At 45.8% G+C, this 12,969-nt stretch overlaps 1 protein-coding gene across 1 annotated transcript in view; it reads right to left on the bottom strand.

The window, feature by feature from the left end:
• ELOVL7 (ELOVL fatty acid elongase 7) overlaps nucleotides 1-7,932 on the bottom strand; it is a 41,211-nt gene extending 33,279 nt beyond the window's left edge. Inside the window, exon 1 of the mRNA XM_018557944.1 lies at nucleotides 7,804-7,932. The gene's annotated coding sequence lies outside the window, so the exon portion shown is untranslated. The remainder of the gene's footprint in view (nucleotides 1-7,803) is intronic.
• Nucleotides 7,933-12,969: the final 5,037 nt, after the last annotated feature.

Here is a 12,969-nt window from a genome sequence, read left to right as displayed (position 1 = left end):
TTGGGCATGAGAGGTGTCTGATCAGTGCTGAGCACACACACACACACACACACACACACACTTGCCAACACAGCAAAAATGTGCTTTTCTGTACTCGCAAATACCACAACAGCCTTTCACTTGTGCAATCGATAATAACTATGGTATGTGTGCTTCTGCATTTGCCTACAATGAGCTTTTCTCCATTTGCCAACTCTGCAACAATGCACATTTTGGCATTCACCAACAATACAATGATGCACACTTTTGAAGTTGCCGACACACCTCACGAAACTCACTTTTGTATTCATTCCATTCAACAAACAGGCATACTTTTGCTCATATAAAGTATAAAGAAATGCACCACAATGCCAGGGGCCCTTTCAGATCTATATGTTGCAGTAATGGACCTTGAGGCCTCGCATTTCTGCACTACATTGCCATGCGTTAGCATGCATTGTATGAAAAGGAGAACTATGGGACAACCTTTTTTGCCCATAGTTCTCCTCAGGGTCACAGGAGTACATATACTGTGTCCTCCGGTAACCCAAAACGCAGTATACAGCAGGCTATTGCCCCTCTATATGCCGAGATCACTGCAGCCGGGATGGAGCCCGACAATATTGACTGATTGACATCTGGCTCCGCCCCTACTACATCCGCTCCTCCAGTCAGCGCTAGGGGAACGGAGGGGGGTAGGAGGATCCCAGCGGGGAGTTGTGACCAACAGTCACTGCTCTCTGCAAGGGGAGGATCGGGAAGTCAGCAATCAGCGGTGTATGTTCGTTGATTTTCCAATCAATAGAGCCAACCTGTGACAGCTTCTTTGTCACAGGTCAGCTTAAATTGAAAAAAAATTATGTTAGATATACTTTAAATAAGCCTGGTTATAGTCAGGAGACAAATCAATAAAACAGCGGGCAGACATTGTACCCAATCCCCTTCCTTTTTCAGGTGAACAGATTTCATTTCATTCACAGCTCCAGCCTTCAACCAAGCAGGCAAATATCAAAAAAGTACAAGCTTATTCAAATAATACCCCACTTCATTTAAAATTCAAACTCGCTGGTAGAAAAATTGCATACATGAAAACTATTGCTATCTACAGAGTCAGCACCACAGTCCTGAGGAACACACACCACAGGCCGGTGGAAAATGTCCCCTGGTCCTGAGGAAAAATGCACTACGGCCCTGGCTGAACACGCACCACGAGGAACACGCTCCACGGCCCTGAGGAAGAAAATGCACCATGGCCCTGAGGAAGAAAATGCACCATGGCCCCAAGATGAATGTATACTTGGATAGCTTAACTTACAGGGTTCTTCTTTAACTACCTCCGGGCCGGCCGTATTAAAAAAACGGACACGCCCCCTCGTGCGTGCCCAGCGGCAAATGGCCGAAATGTAAAAACTGGCAGCGATGCCTGTTAACATACAAGCGATCCGCTGGCTGTACAGCCGGCGGATCGCTTGTATGGGGTAACGATCGGTGCGCCCCCCTCCGCTGTCCCCCCCCGCCGTTGTCCTGCTGATCCCGGGCTCCGCTGTGCCCGGTGCGAGCCCGCGATCACACGAGCTCCCTCCGGTCCCCTCTCCTCTGAAAGAATGCGGAAGTGTTGTATAATACATCACTTCCGCATTCTTGTGTCACTCTCCAGCTTCAGAAGCTGGAAAGAAGCTGATGGAGCTGATCTGTGCTTCATCAGCTTCTTTTGGGGGGTCCTAGGTGACATTAGGGGTCTTGGAGACCCCTGATGTCTCCATAAAGAGGACCTGTCACATATTTTGCTAACTCATAGGGGGGCTTTATTAGCCCCCGTATGTGATAGCAATAAAGTTTAGTGAGAAAAAAAATTAAAGTCCCCCCCCTCCAAAAAATTTTTAAGTTACACATAAAAAAGAATGAAAAAAAACATTTTTAAAGTCCCCACCCATACATACACGCACGCACACATGCGTCGGGACGCATACGTGCAAAAAAGACGATTGCGCTTATTACGCCGCACATGTTACATATCACCGCAAACGTCGCAGTGAGAGCAATAAGTCTAGGGCCATCAATCACTGATAACTGATGAGCGGTAAAAGCTTTTAAAGTGTCGCCTATGGCCAATTTTGGGTATGGTAGTTTTCTGCGATGTCGCGGGTGCACGCAATTTTAAAGCTTGACATGTTTGGTGTCTATTTACCCGACGTGACCCCGACTTTTTTTTATTTACCAAAAAAACTGGTTAATAATATGTGTTTCCTAACATAATGTAAAGAAAAACTTATTTTTTTTCAAAATTCAGTAATTTTTCCTCATTATAGTAAAAAATAAAACCCGTAGTGGTGATTAAATACCACCAAAATAAAGCTCTATGTGTCTCCCAAAAAATGGTATAAAATTCATTTCAGTACAGCGTTGCATGACGGAATAAACGTTAGTCAAAGTACCGCAGCGCTGAATACTGAAAAATGGCCTGGCCAGGAAGGGGGTCTAAACACCTGGTCTTGAAGTGGTTAAAGGTTTTCACACCAGTGGCCGTACTTCGCAGTAACGCGTGCACTATACCACATAAACGCTACATGCATTCACCATTTTTTGGCAACGCAAAGCTTTCCCATCAAAAAGGAGCCTTGGGGTACCATTCAGATGAATGGCACTGCATCACACCTATGCATAACATGTGTTGTGGTAAAATGTGCGTTCGCACAATGCCATACTGTGGACGGACCCTTAGCCCTCGTTCACACCTGAACGTTTTGTAGCTCGTTCTACGCTCGACGAACGCTCTACAAAACGCTCAAAAATATAAATCCCATTGTATTCAATGGTCTCGTTCCCACCTTGGTGTATTTCCGCCCGTCCCTAACGCGCTACAAAACGGCCCACGCCTGAAAAGGTACATGTACTACTTTGGGCCGTTTTGTTGCGCGTTTCCATTGGGATACAGCCAAGTAGCCTTCGGAAACGCGCAACTTTTTTACCGCAAATCACGGTAAAAAAAAAACGCGCGACAGACGCGCATATGCAATACGCCTAGGTGTGAACGAGACCTTAGAGTCTATTAACTTTTATTACCACTGCAACACATGCAATGTGTATGGTCACATTCCAAAGCTGTAAATGGATCCTTAAAAGAAACCATTTATGAAATATGTAATGTGCCATTGCTGGTCTCCTCATGAAAGTGCTAGCTGCCTTGCTGTTATGCTACATTATATATATATATATTCCAAAGCTGTAAATGGAGATATATATATATACACACACTATACACAATTTTGGGGGTCAGCAATGACAGCCTTCATTGAGTACTCTTCCTGATCTCTACAATAGATTCTTCCACACTGTGCAGAATGAAGTGGGAGTTGGTGGAAGAGATGACGAGTGTAAATGACAATCCCATACATTCCAATCTCTCGTCTTAGAGCAGGAAATGGAAGGCACCTGCTGAGTAACAGAGGGTGTGACCAAAACTTCTACCATCATAGAGACACCATTCCAGACAGAAGAATAATATGATACAAACAAATACAGAGAAAGGATCTTCCAAAAATGATATGCAATAAATAAAAGACAATAAATAAATATAGAACCCCAATGAACAGGGACATTGTGCAGACTGTGCCAAGTCATGGCCAGGAGGATTTTTACCAATAAAGAAGATTTCTAACTGGTAGCTGTGACAGTACTCTGATTGTATGGAAATAAACACCGATTCTGGAAATATATCTCAGCTTTTTGGTCATGAAGCATTTTCTGTTAGGGGAACTGCGTGGTATTCTGATGAACAGTTTCATGCCACCAGAAAGCTGACAACATCTTACAATCTGATCATCAATCTGTCAACGACATCCTTTAAGGCTGGCCATACACTATAACATCTGATTGTACAATCTCCTTTAGATCTACTGTCAGCTATGTAATACTAGGGCCTGGCTTAAGGTCCCCACACACCTTGCGATAATCGTACGATAATCGCGGGAAATCCCACGATCGTACGATTATCGTAAAGGTGTGTGGGAGCCGTGCGACCTCTACTACTGTAAGGTCGCACGACTTTAAACTTACGGACATGTTTCAAAACCCGCCGAGCATCGTACGATGTTTGGCGGGTGTGTAGCATGTTCGTGAGATAAAAGCCGGAGGGGCCGGCGTGCGCAAACGCACACTGCCCGTTCGGCATTGCGGTCATCGGAAGCCCGCCCCTCAGGGGGCGTGGCTTGCGATCATCGCAAGTATGATCTGCCTATGCAAGATAGGCAGATCGTACGTTTTTTTAAGTACCTTACAACCATCGCAAGACAAAAGTCTTGCGATGGTTGTAAGGTGTGTGCCCAGCCTTACAAATAGAATAGGAATCTCCCGCAATTTGCTTTGTATTGTGACGGCAGCTGCTGTCAAAATATCCAAACCGAACTGGCAGCTCTGTTTGTTAGAACAGCTCCTTCGATCAGCTGATTGAGGGATGCGGGCTGAAAGGGTGCCATCAAGAACCAGATGAAATTTGTATAGTGTATGGTCAGCTTACAATGGCCAGAGACCTTGCAATCTGCTGGTACAATTTCCTTTAGCTCTACCAGCAACTATGTAGTATAAGTGCGTACCTGGGATTGTTTAGTTAGAGCTTCCATTACAATTTTAGTGCATATAAAGCTGCCTATTCACATTGCGATTATCGTTCGATTTCATTCGTGCCCTCATTGAATCGTCGTTTGATTTCCGCTCGAATACCCCATCATGCACAGACCAATGTCGATTTCGATGATCGTTCCATTAGCAATAATAATTGACTGAATTTCGTCGATCGACAGAACGGATTTTCGTTTGCGTATATGCAGTGTTCTTGTTGCGAATTCTTTTTTCGTACGAAAATGCCACTAATCCATCGATTTTCATGCAATTTGAGAAAAAAAAAATCCAGCTTGACCGATAGAGGAAATTCAGCTAGTTGTACAGTAATTGTGATCGCTCACTTCCCATCAAATGCCCGATTATCGTCCGAAAACCAGATCTTGTTTGATTTCCAAACGATAATCGCAAGGTGTATGGGCACCTCAAGGGTTCGTTCACACCAGCCGCACGCACTACCACGGGGCCACTGCTGTATGCGGTTAGGAAGCAGTGCAATGCATCGATTTTTACTTTGCTTTTTTGAAAAGCCCCAAAGTGTCATATCATTCACTTGTATTCTCCCCAGAGCTATGCGATGCAGTGTAGTGCGTTGCAACACGCCACAGTAAAGAAACGACTGTATGTAATACTTTGTTTCAGCATTGACTTGATAGGAAATAAGGTGAATGGCCTTGATGCCTATGCCTTGGGATTGGCAGTCCCAACACATCTGGGGTGAACGGGTCCTAAAGAAGATTGTATTGATCAACATTTATCAAGATTTATCAACAACTAGGACGAGTATCTGCTAAAGCAGTGGTTCTCAACCTGTATAACCTCGGGACCCACATTTGTCCTTGGTCATGACCCAAGCTACACCACACTGGAACGCACAGCATTTCAGTACTGCATGTACCAGTGCAAGCAATCAAACTGTGGACGGGAGGTGTGTTTGGGATGCCATTCAAATGAATTGCAACTCATTGCACCTCCCGCACCAAAACGAACAGTAGGTGCGATTGCATGGTAGTTTGTGATTAAAACACTGACAGACACAATCTCACACACTCACTCCCCAAAAAATGTTAGGGGTTCAGTGTGGAGCTGTATGCAATGCACTTATGGATGGAGCTCCCTCGTGGCCATACCCCCAGCCCACCCCACCTCACGCTGACACTTGGCACCAGGTAGCATATTTTGAACTGACAGTGCTGCGCTATGGGAGAGGCTGAGGAGCCTTTCACCTACTGCACTGGAAGGCATGCAGCAACGCACTGAACATGGGGTCGCGACCCACCAGTTGAGAACCACAGTGCTAAACAATCCAAAACATAGTCGGGGGAGCAGGGGCGGAGGGGGTTCCTGCAGTAAAGAGATGTTGGCAATTCTATTGTTGATCTGATAGATACAAAGCAAGCTGTATGATCCACAAAACAATCACTTTGATAAAGGAGGAATTGATTAAAACTATCAATCATTTATGAAGCAAATGATGATGCAGCTAAAATAGGGCAAGTAGTATTTTTTCTGACTGCATCAGAACAGATTCCACTGGTGTGAATAGAGCACCAGAAATCTCATAGGAAAGCATTGTGATGTATTTTGGCTGCAGCAGCCAAACTGAACGGACTGCATTACAACTGCATCTGGTGTGAACTAGCCCTTTGGGCCGGTTCAGACCACAAAGAATGCACACCAGAGTGTTCAGCCTCTGGAATGCAAACTGGCTGGCTCCCTGCGTTCAGTGGCGTTGCGGTGCACTGAAGTCAATGGCACCACAGCACCGCCCCCTGCTGTGCGATGGCCGGCACCCGAACGTGTGGCACATTAGTGTCTGCATTCCGGTGTGTGCGATCTGCAAAAATGCTGCATGCACTATTTTTGTAGATTGCACTGGACTGGAACGCAGACACTAATGTGCCACGCGTTTGGGCGATCGCACTGTGGGCATGGCTGCAGTGCCATTGACTTCAGGGACCTGGCCGGTTTGCGTTGCAGAGGCCGAACGCTCTGGAACGCATTCTTTCTGGTGTGAACCGGCCTTTTAAGTGATTGCTGCAGACAAGTTAGCTGTGTGTGTGCATGGCCACCTGTAGACACAGTGGGGGGAATTTATCAAAAGTGGAGCAGACAAAATCTGGAGCAGTTGCCCATAGTAACCAATCAGCTTCTCTCTTCAGGTTTGTTTGGTTAAGATTTTAAAATATAAGGGAAGCTGACTGTTTGCCATATCCCTTCAGTGTATATGAATTAATGGAATATTCTCAGCGCAGTGCTTGCTCCACAATACAGGGACACCACTTCTCTCTCTCTCTCTCATTACTTCAATCCAAGCAAAAATCGATTCAACAGAAGAATACAAGATCTGTACACATACTAGTCACGCATAGGGGACCCTGAACTACAGCCACATGTATTCCAAGACCAGCTTTACCCAAACCCAGGAGCCCATTCACACAACCTGAAGAGATCTATATATATATCTATATAGATATATATATATATATGGACATCCTATGGCACCTGCTACATCTACAAAGGACAGGTTCACTTTAATCGAGTGCACAAGTTCTAGACATCATTCCAGATCCCAGGGGTAGATCGGGAAGTTTAGAGATCACCTCCATACAAAACATACAAGGTAGAAATAATGGGATCTCCTCCAAGTGGATCCCTAACTATAAATATATAGGATCCCTTTATACTAGGTAGAAATAGTATCCTGCAAGTGTTTTTCAGAAACATACAGGATCCCTAAATACTAGGTAGAAATAATGAAATCTCCAACTGCATCTGTATATACAATGTATATAAGGATAGGTTCCCTACATGCAATGATCCCTACATACAGGTTCCCTACATACAGGTTCCCTACATACAAGGATCCCTATATGCTAGGAAGAAATAATAAGATCTCCAAGTGGATCCCTATATACAAGGTATGTAGGGATAGGTTCCCTACAAATAATGATCCCTATATACTAGGTAGAAGTAATCAGATCTCCTCCAAGTGGATCCCTATATACTAGGTAGAAATAATGAGATCTCCAAGTGGATCCCTATAGACACATACTGGATCCCTACATACTAGGTAGGAATAGTTTCCTGCAAGTGTGTATAAGACATACAAGACACAAATGAACAGATGACCTGCACTGTGCAGTCACATGATCCCTGCCATGGCCATGGTCTTCTGAGCCTATGAATGAAATAAGAAGTGCTCACCTGGCAGGACTCTCAGTAGCAGCAGCAGCAGCTGTCCCCAGCAAGTCCACACAGCACAAGAGAGGAGAGCAGCCAGGGATGGAGGGGCGAGTCACTGTGCACCTCCCTCCTCACATTACACCCAGTGCTGGGAGTGGCTGGGACATCAATAGGAAGGGCGATGTGAGTGAGCCCAGAGAACTGTCTACTTAATGGGCCACTTTATGACTGTAAAGTAAAGATCTACTATTCATTCTCAGCACACAGGATCAGGCGGCAGGTAATACTGAGAACAGGGAAGTAGCCTGACTTCTTTCTAAATTAGTGTTTTCATGGCTCGAATAAAATATAGAAGGGAAGTGAGTAAAAAGAAATTCAAGATAAGTGAAAACCTAACAAAAGTTTTTTTTTTATCACACACCAAAGGCAGTTTAGTTCTGCAGCTCACACCAGAGACAACTTGCACCTGTTACATGACTGCAACTGTTTCCAAACCTGAGGCTAATAAAACTTGTGTTCCTGGAGCTGTGCAGCTTACGTGGATTACCATCTATGTACAAAGTCAGCCATACACGTAGAGATTTTTTCTTGTCAGCCATTGTTTTATGTAAAGTGCATTTTATGGAGAAAGAGGGACAAGTGGAAATTTTCTTTTATGGGATTACTGGACAGGTAATCAGCTGTGTGCTTGGAAATACAGCTCCCTACTAGTGATGTGCGGGGGCATGGTGTGTTCTAGGTTCCAAACCCTTGCCAAACCGTCGCTGACACACTCCCTTCCTAGCCCAATCAGCTGCGGCCAGGGCATTCCCCACTGCTTTGTGATATGCAGCTGCAGGGAATTCCGCGGCCGCAACTTACTGGGCTCAGAGGAGGGTGTCAGCGACAGTTTTGCATGGGCTCAGGCAAACTCGATGAAACATTGTCACATTCCCCACCCTCAAACTGCTCCCCCACTTCCCTGAATTGCTGGGTTCCTCTCCCTGCAGCATTTTGTAGACTTTTGATTTAGGCGTGGCTGTGTGTGGCTCTGTTAGAGCTGTGTCAAGCATTCGCAGATCCATTCACAGCATCTATTAATGCATAGGGATTCATAAATCTCAATGGAGCACAAGTGCAGCGACACCACCACATTGGTAGTCCATTGATTACTTCCTCCAGCTGCATACCTGAAGGAGCTGTACTTTGGTGCAGATCTGGGGCTGGAGGAATAGTCTGCAGGAACCCGTGCATTGCACCCACGATCCACTGATCACAGTCGCAATGCTTTGCAGGCTCCAATGCAAACAAATAAAAAATGCAACCATGTTTTCTTTCATCAACGTTTGTGTATTTATTACATTTTTCGGAAAGGGGCACTATGCCTTTAAATGCACGTATTGTTGTCTTTGAGAAAGATGTGTTTTATGCATTTTGAGGTTTCCTAGAAACGTCGCATTTGCATATTCGAGTGTTTTGGGAATCAGGGCTCTCAGTACAGTCAAAAGACTTTCAGATATATTTTCCTGGATTTTGGTCATAAGGTTGGCTTAGTAACTATATGGCACACACTGACAGTTGTATTCACCTTTATATTCATATCATGGAGGATTTCAATGATTATCCTTACCACAATCACACACCCACCACGTTCATGTTTGCAGATTCAAGCACAAAGAACATACAAACTTCTTCTACATACCGTGTTTCCCCGAAAGTAAGACCTACCCCGAAAATAAGACCTAGCACTATCTTCGGGGATTTCTGTAATATAAGACCTACCCCGAAAATAAGACCTAGTTCGGTGGTAGGTCTTATATTACAGACATCCCTGAAGATAGCGCTAGGTCTTACTTTCGGGGTAGCTGCACATGTAATTCAATTTTACATGTAAAGACCGGCCGCAGCTCCCTCCCGCCCCCTCGTCCGCCCACCTGTCTGTTTCTCCATGTATTGCATCAGAGCGGAGAGGCAGCTCCCTCCCGCCCCCCTGCCAGACACGCCCGCACGCCCGCCCACCTGTTTGTGGCTCCCTGGACGGCAGAGCGGACAGCTGCAGCCAGGTAAGACATCCCCCGAAAATAAGACCTAGTGTCTTTTTTCGTGAAAAAAATAAAATAAGACACTGTCTTATTTTCGGGGAAACACGGTAGTACACCAAGTGGGCACTGAAGCCTGAACTCCAGTACTATAAGACAAGTTGGTAAACCTATAAGTCACTACATCATCCTCATATGTTAATGCATCATCTCTATGTGTATAATTCTAAGGCTACATTCAAACCTCAATCATTAGAATTTATAAAGAGAGTCACAGACACACTTTTGAATTGTGTCACACTTCTACACGACAAATGCCAGTGTCTGCTACAATTTTGCTGATATCGGAAACAGGTACATGAATATGTAGGCATGGTGGGGGGCGGCACTGAGGCCCCATTCACACCTAGGCGTATTGTAATATGCGCGTCTGTCGCGCGACCGTCACGCGTTTTTTTTTACCGCGATTCCAAAGGCTACTTGGCTGTATCCCAATGGGAAACGCCCGACAAAACGGCCCAAAGTAGTCCCGGGACCTTTTCAGGCGTGGGCCGTTTTGTAGGGCGTTAGGGACGGGCGGAAATACGCCAAGGTGGGAACGAGGGCATTGACTACAATGCAATTTATATTTTTGACCGTTTTGAAGAGCGTTCGTCGAGCGTAGAACGCCCTACAAAACGGTCAGGTGTGAACGAGGCCTGAGGCCAGAGTGTCTATACCGCGGTCCTCAGTGCATGTTTGGCCCCCGTGCCACACAGTGTCATTGGTTGCTGTGACACTGTCTGCAACACAGCTTCCTTGTTGCTATGATGATGTCAGTTGCACAGCATCATTGGTTCTTTTGGTGCGGTGTGTCCGACACCGCCATAGCAACCAGAGACACTGTGCAGCTGACAGCCTCATAGCAAACAAGGAAGCTGTGCAGCTGACAGCGTCATAGCAACAAAGGACACTGTGCATCTGACAGCAGCATATCAACCAAGAAAACTGTGCATCTGACAGCAACATAGCAACCAAGGAAACTGTGCATCTGACAGTAACATAGCAACCAAGGAAACTGTGCATCTGACAGCAACATAGCAACCAAGGAAACTGTGCATCTGACAGCAGCAAAGCAACCAAGGAAACTGTGCATCTGACAGCAACATAGCAACCAAGGAAACTGTGCATCTGACAGCAGCAAAGCAACCAAGGAAACTGTGCATCTGACAGCAGCATAGCACCCAAGAAAATTGTGCAATCGACAGCAAACTAGCATCCAAGGATGCTGTGCAACATCATAATACCAGTCCTGGAGGAGAGGGGAGGGGTGAACCCTGTTACTCCAGAAAGACATTCGGTCTTATTTCTCTTCATTTTTCCTATCTATGATCTGGCAGTATTTGTTATTGAAAGTGTCACAGCCATAGCGACATATTAGTAGAGTGGCGCAAACAACAACCGCTTGAATTTGGTGCTACACTTCCTATAACAATAACGCCATAAATCTGTCACAGAGGCCATACTGAACTGCTCTCAATGTTTCATACACCATCTACATGCATTCATCCTGCCGGGCAGTGCGTTTTGCTTGAAGCAGCCCTGATAAAAGTGCAGACTAAGTAAAGTTGTGAATGCAGCGGAATGTAATACAATAAAAGTAACAATGCTTAGAAAAAAGTGAAACATTGTATACTAGGTGAAGTAGGGGTATCCTTGGTGAGTCAGTGAAACGTAAACCACATTGTGATGCTGTGAGCTATCAGTTCTATTCACTGAGAATGTTATACTGTAGTTTTGTTTGCGGAGGTGGGGCGTAGTGACTAAGTGGCTGTCATCAGAGGTGAGCAGGTATTTGCATTTGGAAATGTTCTCATGATGATGTTGTAAAAAACTGCCTGGAGCACTGTGCTACGAGACAAGATCCAGATTAACTATGACATCAGACATCATCAAAATTGATTAGAATTCTATCATGTATTTCAGCTGTAAAATTGATTACATTGAGTTTGCTGTGATAAGTGTAGATAAATTGACAACCTCCATAGTTTTGGACAGTGTGTGGATGGGTTATAACTAGGGATGCACCGATACCGATACTAGTATCGGTATCGGCGGCGCTGCCGAGTATTTGGGTCTAGTACGAGTACTCGCCTAAATGCTCTGATACCAAGCCCGTCACTTGAGACGAGAGAGCATGGAGCCGACTTCCCGACCAATCAGGAAGCCGGGCAGCATGTAATGACGCGCTGTCCGGCTTCCTGATTGGTCATGAGCTGGCCAATCAGGAAGCCAGGCGGCGTGTAATGATGTGGCGCCCGGCTTTCTGATTGGTCGGGAAGCCAGCTTCCTGCTGCCTCGTCACCTCATGATGAGGGAGCATGGAGCTGGCTTCCCGGCCAACCAAGAAGCCGGGCGCCGCGTCATTACACAGTGCCCGGTTTCCTGATTGGCCAGAAAGCGGGCTCCATGCTTTCTCGTCACCTAGAAGCATGGGGACGGCTTCACACGCTGCCCAGCTTCCCGGCTAATCAGGAAGCCAAGTGGCTAATCATTACACGCCGCCTGGCTTCCTGAATGGGACTTTCGTTACTTAGTATTCGGTAGAGGCGAGTACCCCCCCAAAAAAATCGGTACTCATACTCGATACCGAAATACCGGTATCGGTGCATCCCTAGTTATAACCCCTATTAGGTGTGGGGTTTATTTTTGGTTTTTACAGTCTGTGTCCCAGAAACAAAACAGGAAGTGAGAGGACAGCTCTCCAAAATGCTGCAAAGATTTTTCCTACATTTCTATTATGGTGACAACTAGGGATGCACCTACGTTTTTTCGGTATGGAGTACCGATATTTTTTTTCCGGTACACGCCAATACTGATACCGGAAGTCCCATTATGGAAGCCAGGTGACGTTTAACGTCTCGCCACCTGGCTTCCTGATTAGCCGGGAAGCTGGGGGACAAGGAAGCATGGAGCCGGCTTTCTGGCCAATCAGGAGGCCGGGGGGCGGGTAATGACTCACTGTCCGGCTTTCTGATTGGCCAGCTTCCCGAGGGAGCATGGAGCCGGCTTCCCGACCAATCAGGAAGCCGGGCAGCATCTAATGACTTGCTACCCGGCTTCCTAAAACCGGATATTTGAGAACTCACCCAAATACTTGGTATCGGCACCGATACCAATAATAGTACCG

The sequence above is a fragment of the Nanorana parkeri genome, unplaced genomic scaffold (assembly GCF_000935625.1).
Source record: "Nanorana parkeri isolate BGI_ZX_2015 unplaced genomic scaffold, ASM93562v1 scaffold312, whole genome shotgun sequence".
NCBI classification, from domain to species: Eukaryota; Metazoa; Chordata; class Amphibia; order Anura; family Dicroglossidae; genus Nanorana; species Nanorana parkeri.
This window is presented reverse-complemented; position numbering and strand designations above follow the sequence as displayed.